Genomic DNA, 22,337 nt, shown 5'->3' with positions numbered 1-22,337 from the left:
GCTGCAGTTTGTACTGTAACCGTGCATTTCTTGCTGTGGGCAGTAGCGCTCCAGGCTGAGTTGGACACCTCTGTTTCCCTCTAGACACTCTTCCAGAACGTTGTGCCCCACCACTGCCTGGGCTGCATCTGGTCCCGAAGGGACAAGAAAGAGAACAAACAGCTGGCACAGAGCATCAGAGCCACCATCTCGCAGTTCAACGCCGTCACCAACTGCGTGCTCAGCACCATCCTGGAGAGCAAAGAATTAAAGACACAGCCAAGAGCGAAGATCTTGGAGAAGTGGATCCGTATCGGACGTGTAAAGCGTTTATTCGCGACTGTTTAACGTTCCTTGTGCGGGTGCCGTGGAGCTGGGAGGGGACAGGGGGGTTGTAGCGGGGAGTGATATTTTTGATGCTCAGTATTTGTAGAGCTGCCCGCTTAGCAGGGAGAATGTGCAGCAAGCAGGACACGGGGCAGACAGAAGAGCACTGACTATTGGTGATGCTGACGTTTAACGCTCCTGTGTTTCTAACCGCTCCTTTCACAGCAATGTAGGATCCTGAACAACTTTTCGTCTCTGAAGGCCATCGTTTCCGCCTTGCAGTCCACCTCGGTTTATCGCCGGAAGAGGACCAGGGCCTGCGTTCCAAAGTAAGGCTGTGCAGTGTGTCACTGGATGTGTTTTGGTGCTTTTATCTTTTCTGTGCCCAACTGTTAACGATTCTTGAGAAAAAAATTGTCCCCTGATCTGATTCAGAGTGCTTACAAACAACTTAAATCATTGAATCTTTTCCTGTACAGGGACACAATGCTGATGTTCGAAGAGCTTTGCGAAATCTTCTCCGACTGTGACAACTTTGCGACGAGCAGGGAGCTGCTGCTGAAGGTGGGAATGAGCTTGAGTTGCCAGGTTGTGATCTCACCCAAAGCCGAGCTCAGCCCTGTTCCTGACCAATGAGCTCCCGTATGCGGTGCTTTGGGGAAGACGGGTCTGTAAATCCCGGCTTTTCTGCTGGGGCGAGAGGTGCCGCACAGCGAGATTTGACGCAGAGGAGTTACGAATGAGCACTTTGGCTTATATACCGCTCTGTGCAGACATGAACCGCTGGCTGAGATACCAAGGATGATGTCGTGAAAGCATCATTTACAAGAGCGCTGTTTGGTGAAGCAGACTAGTTGTGTTTTGTTTGCTTCCACAGGAGTATTCTAATTAGTATAATTATGACTTCTCAGTCAATTAATCCACCATTGCTCTGACCGTTTGCAGGGAGTCACACAAGGCACGGTACCTTACCTGGGTACCTTCCTCACTGACCTCGTCATGCTGGACACAGCCCTTCAGGACTATCTCGAGGTAATTTGGGGCAATTTTTGGAATCCTAAATCTCCTCCCTCCCTTGCAGACACTGTGTCTGCTCCTGCATCTTCCACTGGGTGCTAGTGCAGTTCTTAAAAAGAGAGGAATGTATTTAACAAATAGACTCAGGTACACGAGTGCTGTGGCTTATCCTAGAGCTGGAAACGGGTCTTTGTAGAGGCCTTTGGTCAGGGCAGCTCTGGCCCGTCCCTTGGTGTCGCTACTTCATCCTGTTCATCCTGTTTGTGATTAACTCCAGCCGAGCCTGTGCTCTTCTCCTCCGATCCCTTCTCTGTCCTTCCAACAGAGCGGCCTGATCAATTTTGAGAAGCGGCGAAGGGTAAGTGGAACGGTGACTGTTCTGTGATCGTTAGTGCCTGACGCTCTCTGCTAGAGCGTTCTCTTGGCGAGGCCTGTTGTCTTTGCTGGGCGTATCCAACAGCCGCTCACGTTACTCAGAGGGTGAGGAAGGAACAGTCCCCGGCACGCTGTGAACCTCTGCCGGGCTGTGCGGGGCGGCGCGGGAAGAGAAATTCCTTTTAGATGCGGGCAGCAGGGGAAGAGGAGCCGCAGGGCACTCGCTGCCGCGGGAGTTACGTCTGGGGCACGTTCCCCCCGTTTGGTGTTCACGGGAACACGTTACACGAGCGTGTTCTGTGTGCTGGGAGCGCATCAGACCTGCTGGCGTGAGAACTTTGCTGGCCACAAGATGCAGTCTGTGACCATCTTCCTTGTGCTGCAGTAAATAGTTGTGGGTCAAAGGTGCAGAGAGCGAAGCGGGTACCTGGGACCGAGAAATCAAGGCTGAGCGTTGCCTTCCAGCCTGAGCCTTGTTGGTCAGAGATCAGTAGGAGCGAAGGTGCCGGGGTTTCCTCTGTCCGAGGGCAGTTTGTCCTGGATCTGTTGCTGCGTGTGTTTAGTGTATTAACGAGACTGGCTTTATTTTTCTAATTAGAATTCCTATTTTATTATTTGTTTTCTTAGGAGTTTGAAGTAATGGCACAAATTAAGCTGTTGCAGTCCTCATGTAACAGCTATTGCGTGACAGGAGATGAGAAATTCGTGCAGTGGTTTAGGAGGCAGCGGCATTGAAGTGATGAGGAGAGGTAGGGTCTCAGCCCAGCTGGCGAAGCAGCTTTTCTTCCCCCGCAGGCAGGTTCAGGTTCTCTCAGCCTTGAGCTCTGCGCTGCCAGGAGCTGCTCCCGGAGAGTGGAAATACACACGCACAGAGCTGCGCTCCTCCTCGTGGGGATGAACCCTCTGGGACGTGGGAGTGACCCAGGGCTTCTCAGATATGGCCACTTTGAGATATTTAACTAACGGTATTGCCTGTTCTGCAGTTTCCGTCTGTCACGTGAAATCGAAGGAGCAGCTCCTGACCAGAGCACCGCAGCGGGCAGAGCTCAGAAGAGCGTGGTGAAGAGATTCAGCCTGTGAGTACAACGGGGAGGGGGTTTGGTGTGTGAATATGAACTGGAATAAATCAAACACCAGCTGACAAACCTGGCTGGGGATCCAGAGCACTGCAGTGCTGCGAGGAGACACCGCCAGCTAGAAATACGTATTGCTGTTGTCTCTTTCTATTGGTGTAAGTAGCCAGGAGGGTTATCGACTAAAGACTTCAGAAATAACTCTAAGGTGTCAGACAAAGGAACGATTTTAGTGCTGGATTATAAATTCAATTCAAATTTGCAGCAGCAAAACAGAGCAAATAAGGATAGAGTCTAATTTGCTATACACACACAAACAATAGGCCACTCGAGATAGGAAAACACAACAGCAGGTCAGATTGTTGAAGCAAGTGACAGCTGTGCTCAGCCCAGCTCTGTTGTGCTTTCTTTTCTCCCCTAGGCCGTTCCTGGGCTTGGGGGTGAGCGCCCTCAGCACCCCCGTCAACGCGCAGCCCAAACCTGCTCCAGGTGGGAGCTCTGGGGACAGCACCGTCACCATCGTCCCTCCCACCGACACTGCTGAGGAGCCTCAGCACAAGGTAGGGCCCGGGCCCTGTGTTCAGCACAAACAGCCTGTGCGAGGCTGCTGACGCTGCCGGCGGCCCCAGGCGCTTGCCCAAGCCTGTGGATCTTGACTGGAGCGTTGCTGGCAGTGGAATGGAGGGACCTGAGCTCTGGGAAAGGCGATTTTGGGGGGAGGGCTCATGTACATCAGCGCAGCCTAATTCTGGGGCAGGCAGAGCAGCTGAGCAAGTGAGAAGCAGGTGAGGTCAGAGCTCACCAGCCCTGTGGTTTGACCTGCCAGGAACTGCCCAGACCAAGCCTGGGCTGGGCTGGGTTCCGTTCCCAGGGAGCTTTGTCCTGCAGACTCTGCTCTCTTGACCTAAGCTGCCTTAACTGGGTTGCCGAAGCCCTTGTTAAGGCTGTTGTGCTGAAGAGTGTCATCTTTAGCTTTTGGATCTTTGAAATTCAATGGTAATGAATGTGTTTGATCTCGTCTCCCCCCTTGCTGCCATCTGATGACAAGTGCTCCAAGAAGTGCCCCGGCCCCGTGACTCCCGTTCCATCAAAAGAAGTGCCGCCAGTCCTGCCAGTCTACAACCAGCAGAGCGGAGAGAGCTGCGTCATCCGCACCAGCGTAGAAGAGGACAGAAGCGGCAACATCTACAGGAGCATCCTGGTGAGCGGTGGGAACAGCAAAGCGCTGTTACTGTGGGTGGTGTTTTCACCCCAGGTGACTTGAATGGTGCTTTTAGTTTCGGAAACACCTATTCCCCGATCAGACCTCCTTGACAGGGAACGTGACCGATGTTACAAATCAAAACATGTGGAGCAGGGGATGAATGAGAGGTTTGCAAAGAGCATCTCTCAAGGTTTCTGGCTTTGAAATTGAAGCTTGTATTTGATCAACAATGCCAAGGGAAGCACTCTGAGCAAGTGCCGGCTTTGCTGCCCCTGCTCTTCTGCCAGCGCCGGCTGTTGTGTGTCCAGCTCAGCACTGGGGTGTGTGAGCTGTGACACAAGGTGCCCCTTCCCCAGCAAACCCAGCTCCAAGGCCCAGAATCTTTGCAGGACATCGCAGAAAGTGTTTAGCAGGGGAGACTGTGGATTAATGGATGTCTGCAAACAGCAGCTGGGGCAGCTCTTGCTGCGGATTCGATGGCTGCTGAGAACAAGGTCTCACCTCTCCGAGCGGTTGCTCAGGAGAGCAGAGGCTGTGATTCCCTGCTGCATTTCTAGAGCAGTGTCTGTTGTCTTGAACTAACTCCACCCCCAGGTGTCGCAAAGAGCGTGTTTTAGCGTCTGGCAGAATCTGCGACTTGGTTACCAAGCGACTCCTTGCAACTCCCTCTTTGCAGCTGAGTAACCAAGAGAAGGCTCCTGCTGTCACCCAGCGAGCCATGGAGAAGCACAACCTGCAGTCTGGCTCGGCCGAGGATTACGAGCTGGTCCAGATCATCTCCGAGGACAAAGGTGGGGAAGCAGAACTCTGCTGCTGCTGCTGCTGGAAGAGCTCTGCTGCATTTTGCCGGCAAGAGTAACATGCGGAGCGACGTCAGAAACGCCATCGCCACGTTGTCCCAGCTGCCGGTGAGAATAAACCCCCAACGCTGAGTGGGGCGCCCATGAACGCTCGCTCTGCTCCCTCTCTTGCGGAGCTGGCGATCCCACCCAAGGCGAACGTGTTCTACGCCATGAGCACCCAGGGCAACTTCGACTGCATCCTGAGAAGAAAAGCTGCAGCACAGGAGGAGCCCGCACTTCATGGGTTGTAATGGCTGAGCTCTGGATAGGATTTACTGTTTATATTATAAGTACGTAAACTTTTTTCCCCCCAGTTTTAGTCTGGAGTTCATATATTTTAATATGTGACCTGTATATAATGTTTGAGCTTTGTATCATATTTAATATTTCTATAACGAGTATATTAACTTTTTTCCAGTTTTTCTCTGCAGTTAATGTATTTTAATACTCGATGTGTTTATCATATTTAATCTTTCCATACTTCTACAGAAACCTTCAATATTATATCATCTTTTTTCTACTGATGTCTGCTTGGAGTTCCTATATTTAAATAGCTTAGCTTTATAGCATATTTTAGCTTGTATAATATTCAGTATTCACAGAATAAGTACGTAAACTTTTTCCACTAATTTCTCCTTGGAGTTAATATATTGAAATGGTTTAGCTGTATATAGTATTTGAGCTTTATTTAATATTTTTTATTTAACATACTGATATTTAATATTTATGTGATATTTTTATTTAATGTACTAATGTTTAATATTTATTTAATATGTTTATTTAATGTACTAATATTTAATATTTATTTACTATGTACATAGACCTTCCCCAATAATTATTTTCTGGAGTTGATATATTTTATTACTAAATCTTTATACAATATTTGATCCTTGTATAATATTTAATATTGATATGATAAGTATATCAACTTTTTTCAACCCATTTTTGTCTGGAGTTAATGTATTTTAATGTTTCTTCTGTAGATAGTGTTTGAGCTTTATATCACATATCTAGAGATGCCTATAAAATAAATAGAGAAACTTTTTTCCACCCTTTTTTTCTGGAGTTAATAGATACTAATAACTGAGCTTTATAGAACACATCATCTTTATTTAATATTTATAGAATAAATACTTGAACTTTTTTCCACCAATTCTTGTCTGGCATTAAAATATTCTAATATTTGATCCCTATGTCATATTCAATCTTTACATGGATGTAACATCTCTATAATAAATACGTCACTTTTTTCCACTAATTCTTCTCTTGAGTTAATATATATTAAGATTTGAGCTTTTATATCATACATAATCTTTATTTAATACATAATCTTTATTTACATAAGAAATCTGTGAACTTTTTTCCCCCACCAATTCTTGTCTGGCGTTAAAATATTTTAATATTTGATCCTTATGTAGTATTTAGTTTTTATAGATATGTAACATTTCTATCATAAATACGTAACTTTTTTCAACTAATTTTTGTTGGAGTTAATATAGTTTAATATTTGATCTTTAGATCATATTTAATCTCTATATATTATTGAATGTTTCTATAAAAATACGTAAACATTTTTCCAGTATTTTTTGATCTGGAGTTACTAGGATTAATATTTAAGCTTTATATAATACATAATCTTTATTTAATATTTATATAATAAATACTTGAACTTTATTCCACCAATTCTCGTCTGGAGTTAGTAGATTTTAGTGTTTGATCTCTAGATAATATTTGATCTTTATATGATATTTAATCTTCATATAATATTGAATGTTTCTATAATAAATGGATTAACTTTTGACCACTAATTTGTGTCTGGAGTTAATATATTTTAATGTTTGATTTTGTATTCTATTTAATCTTTATTTAATATTTAATACTTATATAATAAATATGCAAACGTTTTCCCACCAATTCTTGTCTGGAGTTAGTAGATTTTAATGTTTGATCTTTAGATCATGTTTGAGCTTTGTATAATATTTAATGTATCTATAATAAATAGATGAACTTTTTAACACTATTTTGTGTCTGGAGCGAATGTATTTAAATATTTGATCTCGTGTAACATTCCATCTCTCTATAACCTTTAATGTTTCTATGATAAATACGTCAACTCTTCCCGCTCATCAGTGTCTTGTTCATCTCTTTTCCTCTCTGAGACTGCACCGCGGTCTGAGAGTTTCCACCTTTTCCCCGTTGTCTCCATCACGGCATTTGTTGCTCCTGGCAAAAAGACGACCCCGAATTTAAGCTGCCTCTTGCGTTCTGGTTGTACTTCAACTGCCCGGGGAGCCAGCACACTGTTGTCAGGTTGTCAGGTTCTGGTGACAGCCTTAGAACCGGTGACGTGCACCAACCCTGCCTGTGCCCTTGGTGTGAGCAGCTCCACTTGCTCCTCACCCTGGGGAAACTGCTCCTGGCTCCGGGTCTGTCACCCTCGCTGCGGGGTCTGCGCCAGCCGGGGCTCCGGGGGCTTCGCTCTCGTGCTCCACAGCAGAGGACAAACCCCACGCTCACAGGAGAACACAATAACTCATGGAGCAGCTGAGCTTCACAGCAAAGGGGAAAAATAGCAGAAAAAGAGCAGAACAGCGGAGAAGGGTTTGCACTGGCTCCTGCCTTCCCAAAACACAGTCAGTGCTGAGCAGGGAAAGCCCGGACAGCACCAGCCCAGGAGCTGAAAGCACAAGTGTGGTCACCTGCTGAAGTGAAGGGTGTTTGGGGTTGCACTGGGAAGCAGTTTTAGTCCTTCTGGGTGAGCAGCCTGGGTGGTGCTCACCGCATTGGGAAGAAGAAACCCAAATGAACAAACAAGTAGAATTTCTGGTAGATATGGGGGCAACACTAATGAAAACCTGAAAAGAAGAAACTCCAACCCCATGATGGGAGGGACCTTTTCTTGTTTGGTTAACTACAGAAACAGCTGTTGGGAGGGCAGGGAAAGGATGGACACGCGTCTCTCGAGTTAGAGGAGCCCTGACGGAAGAAAGAACCTGGAAAGTAACTCAAGAACCAGGGGAACTGAAATTGAAGTTGACACGGGATTGGTGATGTAACTACTATTAGTGTTATTGATGTGAATGCCCAGTATAAATGAAAATGAGAATGGCTTAATAGCTAAATGTGTTGAACCGAGTTGTATATGTAATTCTCATTTTATATTTGATGTTTAGGTTGTAAATGGACTGTGGTATAAGCATATCCACAAAGGGAACTTACCGACAGGATTGTGTAAGAAATGTCTAAGAACAGAAGATAAGGAAACCGGGGCTCGGTTGAGGATTCCAGTTGCCGCTGGAAGAATAGAAAAAGAATAGCGGAGAATGGTGGGAGGTATTTACTGAAGGGGTGAATGGGAATTTAGAGCCCACCAGTGATGAGGAGAACAGAGTGCAGACAGAGAAACCACATTCCGTGTTGCTCCTGTTGTTCCTGGGAAGTGAAGGCCAAGAGTTGGGAAACGATAAAAAGTCGCCACGCTAACGGTAAAAACAGGAAAGGCGGGGACACGGCCCTTGCTGCCGAGAAGATGACGAACTCGGCTGCGGCTGCAGCCTGGTCGGCCAGAGAGGCAGAGGGTGCAGAACCCTGGACCTGATCCCCTTGCTGGCAGTGGTGACTTATTGTTCCCAACTTAGCCTGGCCAATCCCTGTACCAAGTGCTACGAGCGTGTGAGAATAGGGAGACTAACCCAATATGTTCTACATTATCACGCTCCTATTAATTCTGGATGTTATGATAGAACAAAATTGGAGAAGTGTGAAATCCAAGGGCAGGAATGATGGGTAGCAACTAACCTAGAGAAAGGTGGACTCGCTGTAGGCTCTGCCTCCTGCCCTAGGGGAGAACAGAGGATCTGTTTTACACAAGGTGGTGAGTGGGGCTATTCAGACGGAGGGGGAGTGCAAGATCAGTAGAAGGAGGAGTTAGTTAAGAGTGCCACTCAGGAATTAAAAGGAAAGCAAGAGCAACAGAAATTGGTACAGAACAGCAGTGATTGGTATGAGGAAATAAGGCAAAAAGACAAAGGATTACAATTACCGACAGCAGGGAAAAACCTGTTTATAGATCTTATGGAAAAGACAGCCCGAGAATTAAATGTCACCTCGTGCTGGATATGTGGGGGGTCTCAAATGACTGAATACGTTGGACGAACCCCTTGTCAGTTAGCGTTGAGGGCAAATTCGTCAAGTACCTCTATTCCTCCCACTTGGTGGCCAGGTCCACCTAATGGATATTGGTCTCGAAACTGTAGCCTGGTGGAAGAAAATAGGGTTCGTGATAGTATGTGCATTTCTGCGTTTACTGTTTGTGCCGTGCATGATCCCGTGCTTTATTCAGTTACTACATTCAGCAGTCCAAGGCATGCAAATCTCAGCCATGCCTATCGATCCTGAAATGGCAACAAAAGGAACGGGGTATAAATTAATGATTTTAGGCAGGTGCTGGCTAACTTTGAAGTCAAAGCACGAATCAATGGGATAAAAAGCAAAAAGGGGAACTGTGAGAAATGCAGCTGTGGTTCGTGCTGAGAAGATGTTTAATGTTTACAGATATAACCAAATGGGGCACGGGCTCTGAACCTGGAAAAGGAAAAGGTGGTGAAGTTCTATGTAAAAAGTTAGGAAACTTGTTTATGAAGTTATATTGATAGAGGGAAATAACATTTTAAAGGGTTAACCAACTACATAGTAAGAGCCTACTAACGAACTAACACTTTAAGCCACAGAATGAATATCTAGTTCAGAACTGTATGTAAGCAATTGTGCTAGGAATCTTTAAAGGGCCAGGAGTAAAATCCCAGCGCGTGGTGCGTGTGCGTGAAGCAGCTCCGGGAGCGCTCGCCCCGGGCTCTGCCGCAGCACACGTTGTGTTCCACGCACAGTCTGATGCCCACGCTCCCGGCTCGGTCCGTCCGTCCCGCTCCCGGCGCCTTGTCCGGCTGAGCAAGGGCTCGGACTGCGGGCGGGCTGAGGGCGGGGCAAGGGGGCGCGCGCGGAGCGGCGGCGAGCTGCGATTGGCCGGCTGCGGGCGGCGCGTGCCGCCGCGAGGCCGCGTCCGGTCGCCGTGGTGCCGGCGGAGCCGTCGCCGCCGTTGGCGTGGGGGCGAGCGGTCGGTGCGAGAGAGAGCGGGAGTGCGGGGCTGGCGGAGCCGGCAGCAGCCCTGCCTGCGGACGCGGACACAGCGCCATGTGCGGGATCGGCTGCGGGCCCTGCTGCGGACGGGTATGAGCGAGCCGGGCCCCGCCGCCCGCCCTCCCCAGGTAAATTGTCCCTTTAGTGCTAAAAAATGTAATAGTTCTTTTTGCAGTTTCACTTCATAAAAGGGATTTGTGTAATGCTTTCTCATTTCTTAAAAGGCATGGCTAAAAAAAAGAGATTAAATTTGAAATATAGTGTGATATATCACACTGAGGAAGGAAAACCATGAGCCAGCACTGGGCCCTTGTGGCCAGGAAGCCAATGATACCCGGGGTGGGTTAGAAGGGGGTGGTCAGTAGGTCAGAGAGGTTCTCCTGCCCCTCTGCTCTGCCCTGGGGAGACCACCCCTGGAATATTGTGTCCAGTTGTGGCCCCTCAGCTCCAGAAGGACAGGGAACTGCTGGAGAGAGTCCAGCGCAGCCACCAAGATGCTGGAGGGAGTGGAGCATCTCCCGTGTGAGGAAAGGCTGAGGGAGCTGGGGCTCTGGAGCTGGAGAAGAGGAGACTGAGGGGTGACCTCATTAATGTTTATAAATATGTAAAGGGTGAGTGTCAGGAGGATGGAGCCAGGCTCTTCTCAGTGACAACCAGTGACAGGACAAGGGGTGACGGGTACAAACTGAGATACAAAAGGTTCCTCTTAAATTTGACAAGAAACTTCTTCCTGGTGAGGGTGTCAGAGCCTGGCCCAGGCTGCCCATGGGGGTTGTGGAGTCTCCTTCTCTGCAGACATTCAAACCCGCCTGGACACCTTCCTGTGGAACCTCAGCTGGGTGTTCCTGCTCCTGGATGAGCTTTCCAGGTCCCTTCCAACCCCTGACATTCTGGGATTCTGGGATTCTGTGAAAGGGTTATTAGACATTGGAACAGGCTGCCCATGGCAGCGGTGGGGTCACCATCCCTGGAGGGGTTTAAAAGGGACATAGATGAGGTCCTGAGGGACATGGGGCAGTGCCAGGGGTGGGTTGACGGTTGCACTCGATGGTCTCTTCCAACCAAAATGTTTCTATGATCCTATCTATTTTTTGCATTGTAATAGTGTCTGAATTTCAGGGTTCATGTGATCTTGTCCCGGTACTTTTGCAAGGACGTTAAAAGTAAATGTGTTGCTATCTGCAATTCAAAACTGTTTTTCCGTTGTTTTCTAACAGGCTCGGAACTTCCCCTTTCGGAACCTGTCTCTTTGGAGATGCTGGAGAAGACCAAGGAGGAGGACACCCAGGCAGAAGAGACACGAGGAAGATGTGGAGTCTCTGCACAGCCTTGAGGAGACTCTGACCAAGCCAACCAAGGAAGAAGTGGAGAGCCCAGAGTGTACTGAGGAGCCTCCAGAGCGCGTTGAGGAGACTCCAGAGCGCATTGAGCAGACTCTAAGCGAGACAAGAGAGGAAGATGTGGAGACTACAAGCAAGGTATCAGACAAAGACGCAGAGACTCCAGAGCGCGTTGAGAACGGTCTAAGCAAGGCAACAGAGGAAGACACAGAGACTGCAGAGTGCACAGAGGAGACTCCAAGCGAGCCAACTGAAGAAGACGTGGAGACTCCACAGAGCCTGGAAGAAAATGTGAGGAACCAACCTGGGGAAGACGTGGAGGTTCCACAGAGCGTTCAAGAGGCAAGTCACTGGTGCACAGACAGTTCTGTATGACTTAGGGATATTTTAGAGTTAAAAGAGGTAAAAAAAAAACAGAAAAGCAACCCCCAAAAAAACCCCAAACCCCAGCTTCCCCAAACCAGGATTTGGTTGCACTGCACTCAAATCCTTTCTAATTGAGTTGTTGCTGTGCTTAAGGCTATGGTAGTCAGTAAAGCCCTGAAACTTTAATTATTCAAGTGGTATGTATGAAGAAAAAGCATTATGTGGTTGCAGGGGGACCAGTATATGTATTTCTGAAGTTAATTGTTACATCTGTTTTCAATTCTCTAGTGCTTTGCTCCTCAACATGTATCAGCATGTTAATACAGCGGCTGTTAGTGGTGGGGTTCAGGAGATCTGGACTCTCTGGTTTAATTCTTACCTCTTTCATTGACTTGTGCAGTAAGTTGTGCACTCAGCTCCTCTCTGCTTTCAGTTAAAAGCCCAAAAAGGCCCAGGTAACTGAAGGCAGCTAAAAAGTGGCAACTGAAGTGAGCGTTGTTGAGGTGTTGTGAGATCCTGGTGCTGGCATGCTGGTGTCTGCAGCCTGCGCTTGTGCAGGGACCATGTTCCTTTCTCTCTGACTTGTTTCTCTTGGCCCTTTTCCTGGCAGAGCACAACTGAGGATGGAGCTGAAGACGCACAAGAAGGAGCTGTTGACTGCGACAGCCTGAGAAGAGCGCAGATCCAGCAGACTGACAGCGAAGGAGCAAGATGGCTCGGGGTGAGTAAAGCTGGCATGGTGGCCAAGCCCCCAGCTGATCAAAGTGTCCTCACTTCATTGCAATCGGTGCAGCTGTGGCAGTTTGAGCCAGAGGGTCAGGAGGTGGGTAGAACTTTCATGTTACGTTGCGATGTTTCTACATTTTCTTCAGGATCCAAGGCAATAATATAAGAACTTGCTTTGGTGTAGTGTCCAGGTTGGTAGTATAGAGACTTTGAGTGGCAGATTTCCCATCTCTGCCTCCTGTTTTTACCGGGAGAAATAGCAGAAAGTATTTTTGACCTCCTGTACATTTTCCAGCTGATGGGAAGAGTTCTTAGTGATGCTGCATTTGTAGAGTGATTTGGAGGCTTTTCAGCTGAAAAGCGTTGGCTGGTAGTGGATGTGTCTGAGAGAAATGCAGCTCTAACTGAAAATTTCATAGAACCCGTGTTGAAAGGAATACAACTGGTTTTGTTCATTTTGAGTGAGTTGGGCTTTATTACCAATTCCTTTAAGTACTGAGAAGCTTGAAACCTTGCTTAGTATCTTCTTGTAGAGGTTGGAGTAAGTGAAGGAACTTAGATCTTTCATGCTGCAAGAAGTCTGACAAACCTTTCTTAAACTTCTGGATGCTAAGAAAGCATCTGGGGTTTTTGAATGGTTGGCCCTGTTATGAGAGAATGGTCAGTTTCAAAGGCAACCAGGAGATTACAGCTTAAGCACTGGAAACACTTGGCTGTTTCAATAAGAAATGTCTTGATTGTCCTCCAGTATTTGATACAGCATTTGGTGTTTGGAGAGCCCAAACCGACAAAATTGTTTAGTAACTAGAGATGGACTATTCCTGTGAAAAGGTGGAATGGAATCTGTGTTTCGTTGTGCAAGCTCTGTCGGGGCTCTGGCTTCTGTCTGAGTTTTGTGCTTTGTCTTTGTTTCCACTTTGTAGGCTGAAGGGGACCAGTTCCCTGCAGGACACACTGTCAGCCCGGACGAGACGTGCAACAGCAGGGCCCTGAAAGCTGGAACTTTGGAAAAGCTGGTGGAGACGCTTCCGACGGCCTTTGCCGATAATGACTTCACATACATCAGCATCTTCCTCTCCACGTACAGGGCCTTTACCGATAATGACTTCACATACATCAGCATCTTCCTCTCCACGTACAGGGCCTTTGCCGATAATGACTTCACATACATCAGCATCTTCCTCTCCACGTACAGGGCCTTTGCTTCCACCAGCACAGTCCTGGAACTGCTCCTGGACAGGTGAGAGCCGGGACAGAATGGAAACTGAGCCGTCATTTATTATACACGACAGGGGGACGTTGACAGAAAAGAATCCTGCAAAATTCAGGATTTCAGCGTAAACACACCATGTGTAAATGCACGTTGCCCACATCCCAAATCTCATTAAAGCTTAAGCGCCAGGTGGGGAAAGCGTGCGTGGTCTGACCGCTAAGGAACCAAACTGGGACCGACACAAGAAAACCAATACAGCTTGTCCCTTAAAAAAAGACCAGTGCACAGGGGATATGTGCAAACCCTTCATCTCTGCCGCAGCTTCCCCAGCCACGGTGGAATTGTCCAGCATGAAGCCCTTGTCTTCATGCCAATTGTATATGAATATGCCAATATCTATATGTTTATGCCAATTGTATATGGATTACGCTGTTTGGGTTGCTCAGTAGAGGTTCCTCTAAACAGCCATCTCATTTTTTCAGATACGGAAACCTGGAGATCTCGGGCTCTGAAGAACATGGAACCCAGAATTCCCCCGGATCCAGCACAGTGCTCAGGACGTAAGTTTGGTTTTGCAGCGCCCAGCGAGCCCCAGTCAGGGTTCGGTGCTGGAGCGGGACGTGGGCAGCAGAGCTGTTGTTTCATTTGACAATTCACAGCCCTGTTTGCTTCAAGGAGCTTGTGTAAAGGCCAAGTATCAGCTGTCTCATAACACATCCAATAATACAACGCAGAGAAAATATGAATGACTGCGCTGGTTTCTCAAGGTGTAATTGAAGAAGCAGCCTTTAGTTTCCTATGAAGTATTATCTTAATAATATTTCTTGCCTAAAAAGAACAAATTAAATTCTGTGCTCACAGAAGTGTCCATACTGCCCTCACGTGGGGGATGAATGTCTCAGTGTTCTTGTTGTTATATTAGGTACAGATCCATGCGATTGCATCAATACCTGCTGCATACAACCCATGTGTTCTCTCTGAATTTGCTCACAGTGCGATGGCATCGATTTTACAAGCCTGGCTCGACCAATGTGCCGACGATTTCCGAGAGCCGCCCGAGTACGTGTGTCTGCAGAAGGTGCTGAGTTATCTGAAGAAGAACATGCCCGGCTCTGACCCGGAGAAGAGGGCGCAGAACCTCCTGGAGCAGTTCCAGAAAGAAGAATGGGAGAATGATGGTAAAGTACCTTTCTCTGCTGTCTGTGTGTTCTCCCAGCGTCAAGCCTGACACATCCCCTTATCCAGGGCACAAAGCTTCCTGTGCCGTGAGCCGAAAAGTCGTAAGAGCTCACGTGGTATGTGAATGAGTACTGGAATCAACTTCCAGCCTTAGTAGGCAGACTGAGTTCTACTACATGCATTTTTCTCACGTTACCTGCGTGTTTCTCAGACCCCGTTGGCTCTGGAGCGCATAACGGTAGGACTGGTGTGCAGAAAAGGCCCAGGTTTAGACTTAGTGCTGCGGCAGCCAAGGCTGCTGATCAATTCTGTACAGCCCTGCAGCCCTGAATCCAGCTCTGGTTTAGTGCCGAGTCCAGCCCAGGGCGTCCGGGGGCCTGTCCTGAAGCTGCTGGAGCCACGATTGGTTTCGTATATTTTGCATTACTTTCTCTCCTCATCAGTAGTACTAGCAAAGCACGTTTTAACTTTCCAACTGGTCTCTCTCCCTTCTCCTCCTCTTCCCTTGAAACGTGGACATAAGAGCATTCTCAGCGTAATATTTTGGGGGTATAACTGCAGTCTTGTCTCTTTGCAGTTCAGCTGTTTTTCAGAGTATAGAATGCGTAAATGCTGACAAGCAGATTATCAAAGTTCTGCAGTGTTAATAAGGAGTTGTTGTGGGGGGGTTGGTGGGTTTGTTCTTTCCAAAGAATGGTTAGTGAATGGGTTAAGGCACTTCTCAGCTAAGAGACCCTGAACAGCTCAGTTCTCCCTATTTCTTTTTCTTCTACCTTCTCTTTGCCCATTTAATCTTCTGGACCTTCTCTATCTCCCTAAAATATGCAGCACGGTGAGGCCGTTACCCCAGGCAGGTCCCTTTGCATGTTCTGTTCTTCTATGTAGTGATTTTCCAAATACCTGCTTTGATTACTTGTTTTCTGTATCAATTCACTGACTCGTGTTTTCCCCGCTGGCCAGACGCGTTCCACAGCCTTTCTCCCTGCACCCCGGACGAGGAAGAGGAACTGGAGATCAGCGGCCCAGAAGAATTCTCGCTGTCCCAAGAAGACCTGGTGGCAGAACAGCTGACATACATGGATGCGGTATGTAGATCATAGGTATTACTTGAAATGCTCGGGGAAAGAGTTCTGGGCTTCTCATTGTTTGTTTGTTTGTTTTTTAACTTATATCGGTGTAAGTCTGTTGTTCCAGAACCGCTCTGTTGCTGGGACACAGAGCGCAGCTCTGCTTGGTTATCCAGACTTGCTTCATTGATTGGGCTTTTCCTTCAGTTCTTCTGAAGGTGTTTGTCTTTTTGTTATACAGTGTGAGTGTAGACTGTGTGGCCTCTTTTGCAAAGTTTAGCATTTGACCCCTCAGAAATAGCGTATTTTGACTGTATCTTAGGCTACCTCACCTGAAGATGTAGAAGTACTTTGTAACTGTAGTGCTCCGATTTGGCTTATTTGTATCAATCTCTTTCAAAAGTATCATGATATAGAAATCTTTCCCCCTGGTAATGTAAGTGATAGAAAGGTGTCTTTTATTTTTCCAGGACAGTTTAGCTGACACTTCTTTTAGGGCGTCAGGCCTAAAGAGTTATACCAAAGTGTATATTTTAAACTGGAGAGAAAACCAATATTTCCCTTTTAATACCATACTGGATTCAGCTGCAGTTTGTACTGTAACCGTGCATTTCTTGCTGTGGGCAGTAGCGCTCCAGGCTGAGTTGGACACCTCTGTTTCCCTCTAGACACTCTTCCAGAACGTTGTGCCCCACCACTGCCTGGGCTGCATCTGGTCCCGAAGGGACAAGAAAGAGAACAAACAGCTGGCACAGAGCATCAGAGCCACCATCTCGCAGTTCAACGCCGTCACCAACTGCGTGCTCAGCACCATCCTGGAGAGCAAAGAATTAAAGACACAGCCAAGAGCGAAGATCTTGGAGAAGTGGATCCGTATCGGACGTGTAAAGCGTTTATTCGCGACTGTTTAACGTTCCTTGTGCGGGTGCCGTGGAGCTGGGAGGGGACAGGGGGGTTGTAGCGGGGAGTGATATTTTTGATGCTCAGTATTTGTAGAGCTGCCCGCTTAGCAGGGAGAATGTGCAGCAAGCAGGACACGGGGCAGACAGAAGAGCACTGACTGTTGGTGATGCTGACGTTTAACGCTCCTGTGTTTCTAACCGCTCCTTTCACAGCAATGTAGGATCCTGAACAACTTTTCGTCTCTGAAGGCCATCGTTTCCGCCTTGCAGTCCACCTCGGTTTATCGCCGGAAGAAGACCTGGGCCTGCGTTCCAAAGTAAGGCTGTGCAGTGTGTCACTGGATGTGTTTTGGTGCTTTTATCTTTTCTGTGCCCAACTGTTAACGATTCTTGAGAAAAAAATTGTCCCCTGATCTGATTCAGAGTGCTTACAAACAACTTAAATCATTGAATCTTTTCCTGTACAGGGACACAATGCTGATGTTCGAAGAGCTTTGCGAAATCTTCTCCGACTGTGACAACTTTGCGACGAGCAGGGAGCTGCTGCTGAAGGTGGGAATGAGCTTGAGTTGCCAGGTTGTGATCTCACCCAAAGCCGAGCTCGGCCCTGTTCCTGACCAATGAGCTCCCGTATGCGGTGCTTTGGGGAAGACGGGTCTGTAAATCCCGGCTTTTCTGCCGGGGCGAGAGGTGCCGCACAGCGAGATTTGACGCAGAGGAGTTACGAATGAGCACTTTGGCTTATATACCGCTCTGTGCAGACATGAACCGCTGGCTGAGATACCAAGGATGATGTCGTGAAAGCATCATTTACAAGAGCGCTGTTTGGTGAAGCAGACTAGTTGTGTTTTGTTTGCTTCCACAGGAGTATTCTAATTAGTATAATTATGACTTCTCAGTCAATTAATCCACCATTGCTCTGACCGTTTGCAGGGAGTCACACAAGGCACGGTACCTTACCTGGGTACCTTCCTCACTGACCTCGTCATGCTGGACACAGCCCTTCAGGACTATCTCGAGGTAATTTGGGGCAATTTTTGGAATCCTAAATCGCCTCCCTCCCTTGCAGACACTGTGTCTGCTCCTGCATCTTCCACTGGGTGCTAGTGCAGTTCTTAAAAAGAGAGGAATGTATTTAACAAATAGACTCAGGTACACGAGTGCTGTGGCTTATCCTAGAGCTGGAAACGGGTCTTTGTAGAGGCCTTTGGTCAGGGCAGCTCTGGCCCGTCCCTTGGTGTCGCTACTTCATCCTGTTCATCCTGTTTGTGATCAACTCCAGCCGAGCCTGTGCTCTTCTCCTCCGATCCCTTCTCTGTCCTTCCAACAGGGCGGCCTGATCAATTTTGAGAAGCGGCGAAGGGTAAGTGGAACGGTGACTGTTCTGTGATCGTTAGTGCCTGACGCTCTCTGCTAGAGCGTTCTCTTGGCGAGGCCTGTTGTCTTTGCTGGGCGTATCCAACAGCCGCTCACGTTACTCAGAGGGTGAGGAAGGAACAGTCCCCGGCACGCTGTGAACCTCTGCCGGGCTGTGCGGGGCGGCGCGGGAAGAGAAATTCCTTTTAGATGCGGGCAGCAGGGGAAGAGGAGCCGCAGGGCACTCGCTGCCGCGGGAGTTACGTCTGGGGCACGTTCCCCCCGTTTGGTGTTCACGGGAACACGTTACACGAGCGTGTTCTGTGTGCTGGGAGCGCATCAGACCTGCTGGCGTGAGAACTTTGCTGGCCACAAGATGCAGTCTGTGACCATCTTCCTTGTGCTGCAGTAAATAGTTGTGGGTCAAAGGTGCAGAGAGCGAAGCGGGTACCTGGGACCGAGAAATCAAGGCTGAGCGTTGCCTTCCAGCCTGAGCCTTGTTGGTCAGAGATCAGTAGGAGCGAAGGTGCCGGGGTTTCCTCTGTCCGAGGGCAGTTTGTCCTGGATCTGTTGCTGCGTGTGTTTAGTGTATTAACGAGACTGGCTTTATTTTTCTAATTAGAATTCCTATTTTATTATTTGTTTTCTTAGGAGTTTGAAGTAATGGCACAAATGAAGCTGTTGCAGTCCTCATGTAACAGCTATTGCGTGACAGGAGATGAGAAATTCGTGCAGTGGTTTAGGAGGCAGCGGCATTGAAGTGATGAGGAGAGGTAGGGTCTCAGCCCAGCTGGCGAAGCAGCTTTTCTTCCCCCGCAGGCAGGTTCAGGTTCTCTCAGCCTTGAGCTCTGCGCTGCCAGGAGCTGCTCCCGGAGAGTGGAAATACACACGCACAGAGCTGCGCTCCTCCTCGTGGGGATGAACCCTCTGGGACGTGGGAGTGACGCAGGGCTTCTCAGATATGGCCACTTTGAGATATTTAACTAACGGTATTGCCTGTTCTGCAGTTTCCGTCTGTCACGTGAAATCGAAGGAGCAGCTCCTGACCAGAGCACCGCAGCGGGCAGAGCTCAGAAGAGCGTGGTGAAGAGATTCAGCCTGTGAGTACAACGGGGAGGGGGTTTGGTGTGTGAATATGAACTGGAATAAATCAAACACCAGCTGACAAACCTGGCTGGGGATCCAGAGCACTGCAGTGCTGCGAGGAGACACCGCCAGCTAGAAATACGTATTGCTGTTGTCTCTTTCTATTGGTGTAAGTAGCCAGGAGGGTTATCGACTAAAGACTTCAGAAATAACTCTAAGGTGTCAGACAAAGGAACGATTTTAGTGCTGGATTATAAATTCAATTCAAATTTGCAGCAGCAAAACAGAGCAAATAAGGATAGAGTCTAATTTGCTATACACACACAAACAATAGGCCACTCGAGATAGGAAAACACAACAGCAGGTCAGATTGTTGAAGCAAGTGACAGCTGTGCTCAGCCCAGCTCTGTTGTGCTTTCTTTTCTCCCCTAGGCCGTTCCTGGGCTTGGGGGTGAGCGCCCTCAGCACCCCCGTCAACGCGCAGCCCAAACCTGCTCCAGGTGGGAGCTCTGGGGACAGCACCGTCACCATCGTCCCTCCCACCGACACTGCTGAGGAGCCTCAGCACAAGGTAGGGCCCGGGCCCTGTGTTCAGCACAAACAGCCTGTGCGAGGCTGCTGACGCTGCCGGCGGCCCCAGGCGCTTGCCCAAGCCTGTGGATCTTGACTGGAGCGTTGCTGGCAGTGGAATGGAGGGACCTGAGCTCTGGGAAAGGCGATTTTGGGGGGAGGGCTCATGTACATCAGCCCAGCCTAATTCTGGGGCAGGCAGAGCAGCTGAGCAAGTGAGAAGCAGGTGAGGTCAGAGCTCACCAGCCCTGTGGTTTGACCTGCCAGGAACTGCCCAGACCAAGCCTGGGCTGGGCTGGGTTCCGTTCCCAGGGAGCTTTGTCCTGCAGACTCTGCTCTCTTGACCTAAGCTGCCTTAACTGGGTTGCCGAAGCCCTTGTTAAGGCTGTTGTGCTGAAGAGTGTCATCTTTAGCTTTTGGATCTTTGAAATTCAATGGTAATGAATGTGTTTGATCTCGTCTCCCCCCTTGCTGCCATCTGATGACAAGTGCTCCAAGAAGTGCCCCGGCCCCGTGACTCCCGTTCCATCAAAAGAAGTGCCGCCAGTCCTGCCAGTCTACAACCAGCAGAGCGGAGAGAGCTGCGTCATCCGCACCAGCGTAGAAGAGGACAGAAGCGGCAACATCTACAGGAGCATCCTGGTGAGCGGTGGGAACAGCAAAGCGCTGTTACTGTGGGTGGTGTTTTCACCCCAGGTGACTTGAATGGTGCTTTTAGTTTCGGAAACACCTATTCCCCGATCAGACCTCCTTGGCAGGGAACGTGACCGATGTTACAAATCAAAACATGTGGAGCAGGGGATGAATGAGAGGTTTGCAAAGAGCATCTCTCAAGGTTTCTGGCCTTGAAATTGAAGCTTGTATTTGATCAACAATGCCAAGGGAAGCACTCTGAGCAAGTGCCGGCTTTGCTGCCCCTGCTCTTCTGCCACCGCCGGCTGTTGTGTGTCCAGCTCAGCACTGGGGTGTGTGAGCTGTGACACAAGGTGCCCCTTCCCCAGCAAACCCAGCTCCAAGGCCCAGAATCTTTGCAGGACATCGCAGAAAGTGTTTAGCAGGGGAGACTGTGGATTAATGGATGTCTGCAAACAGCAGCTGGGGCAGCTCTTGCTGCGGATTCGATGGCTGCTGAGAACAAGGTCTCACCTCTCCGAGCGGTTGCTCAGGAGAGCAGAGGCTGTGATTCCCTGCTGCATTTCTAGAGCAGTGTCTGTTGTCTTGAACTAACTCCACCCCCAGGTGTCGCAAAGAGCGTGTTTTAGCGTCTGGCAGAATCTGCGACTTGGTTACCAAGCGACTCCTTGCAACTCCCTCTTTGCAGCTGAGTAACCAAGAGAAGGCTCCTGCTGTCACCCAGCGAGCCATGGAGAAGCACAACCTGCAGTCTGGCTCGGCCGAGGATTACGAGCTGGTCCAGATCATCTCCGAGGACAAAGGTGGGGAAGCAGAACTCTGCTGCTGCTGCTGCTGGAAGAGCTCTGCTGCATTTTGCCGGCAAGAGTGACATGCGGAGCGACGTCAGAAACGCCATCGCCACGTTGTCCCAGCTGCCGGTGAGAATAAACCCCCAATGCTGAGTGGGGCGCCCATGAACGCTCGCTCTGCTCCCTCTCTTGCGGAGCTGGCGATCCCACCCAAGGCGAACGTGTTCTACGCCGTGAGCACCCAGGGCAACTTCGACTGCATCCTGAGAAGAAAAGCTGCAGCACAGGAGGAGCCCGCACTTCATGGGTTGTAATGGCTGAGCTCTGTATAGGATTTACTGTTTATATTATAAGTACGTAAACTTTTTTCCCCCCAGTTTTAGTCTGGAGTTCATATATTTTAATATGTGACCTGTATATAATGTTTGAGCTTTGTATCATATTTAATATTTCTATAACGAGTATATTAACTTTTTTCCAGTGTTTGTCTGCAGTTAATGTATTTTAATACTCGATGTGTTTATCATATTTAATCTTTCCATACTTATACAGAAACCTTCAATATTATATCATCTTTTTTCTACTGATGTCTGCTTGGAGTTCCTATATTTAAATAGCTTAGCTTTATAGAATATTTTAGCTTTGTATAATATTCAGTATTCATAGAATAAGTACGTAAACTTTTTCCACTAATTTCTCCTTGGAGTTAATATATTGAAATGTTTTAGCTGTATCTCGTATTTGAGCTTTATTTAATATTTTTTATTTAACATACTGATATTTAATATTTATGTGATATTTTTATTTAATGTACTAATGTTTAATATTTCTTTAATATGTTTATTTAATGTACTAATATTTAATATTTATTTACTATGTACATAGACCTTCCCCAATAATTATTTTCTGGAGTTGATATATTTTATTATTAAATCTTTATACAATATTTGATCCTTGTATAATATTTAATATTGATATGATAAGTATATCAACTTTTTTCAACCCATTTTTGTCTGGAGTTAATGTATTTTAATGTTTCTTCTGTAGATAGTGTTTGAGCTTTATATCACATATCTAGAGATGCATATAAAATAAACAGAGAAACTTTTTTCCACCCTTTTTTTCTGGAGTTAATAGATACTAATAACTGAGCTT

This window comes from Patagioenas fasciata, unplaced genomic scaffold, assembly GCF_037038585.1.
Source record: "Patagioenas fasciata isolate bPatFas1 unplaced genomic scaffold, bPatFas1.hap1 Unplaced_1, whole genome shotgun sequence".
NCBI classification, from domain to species: domain Eukaryota; kingdom Metazoa; phylum Chordata; class Aves; order Columbiformes; family Columbidae; genus Patagioenas; species Patagioenas fasciata.
The sequence above is the reverse complement of the archived record's forward strand: the minus strand, read 5'-3'. Positions refer to the sequence as shown.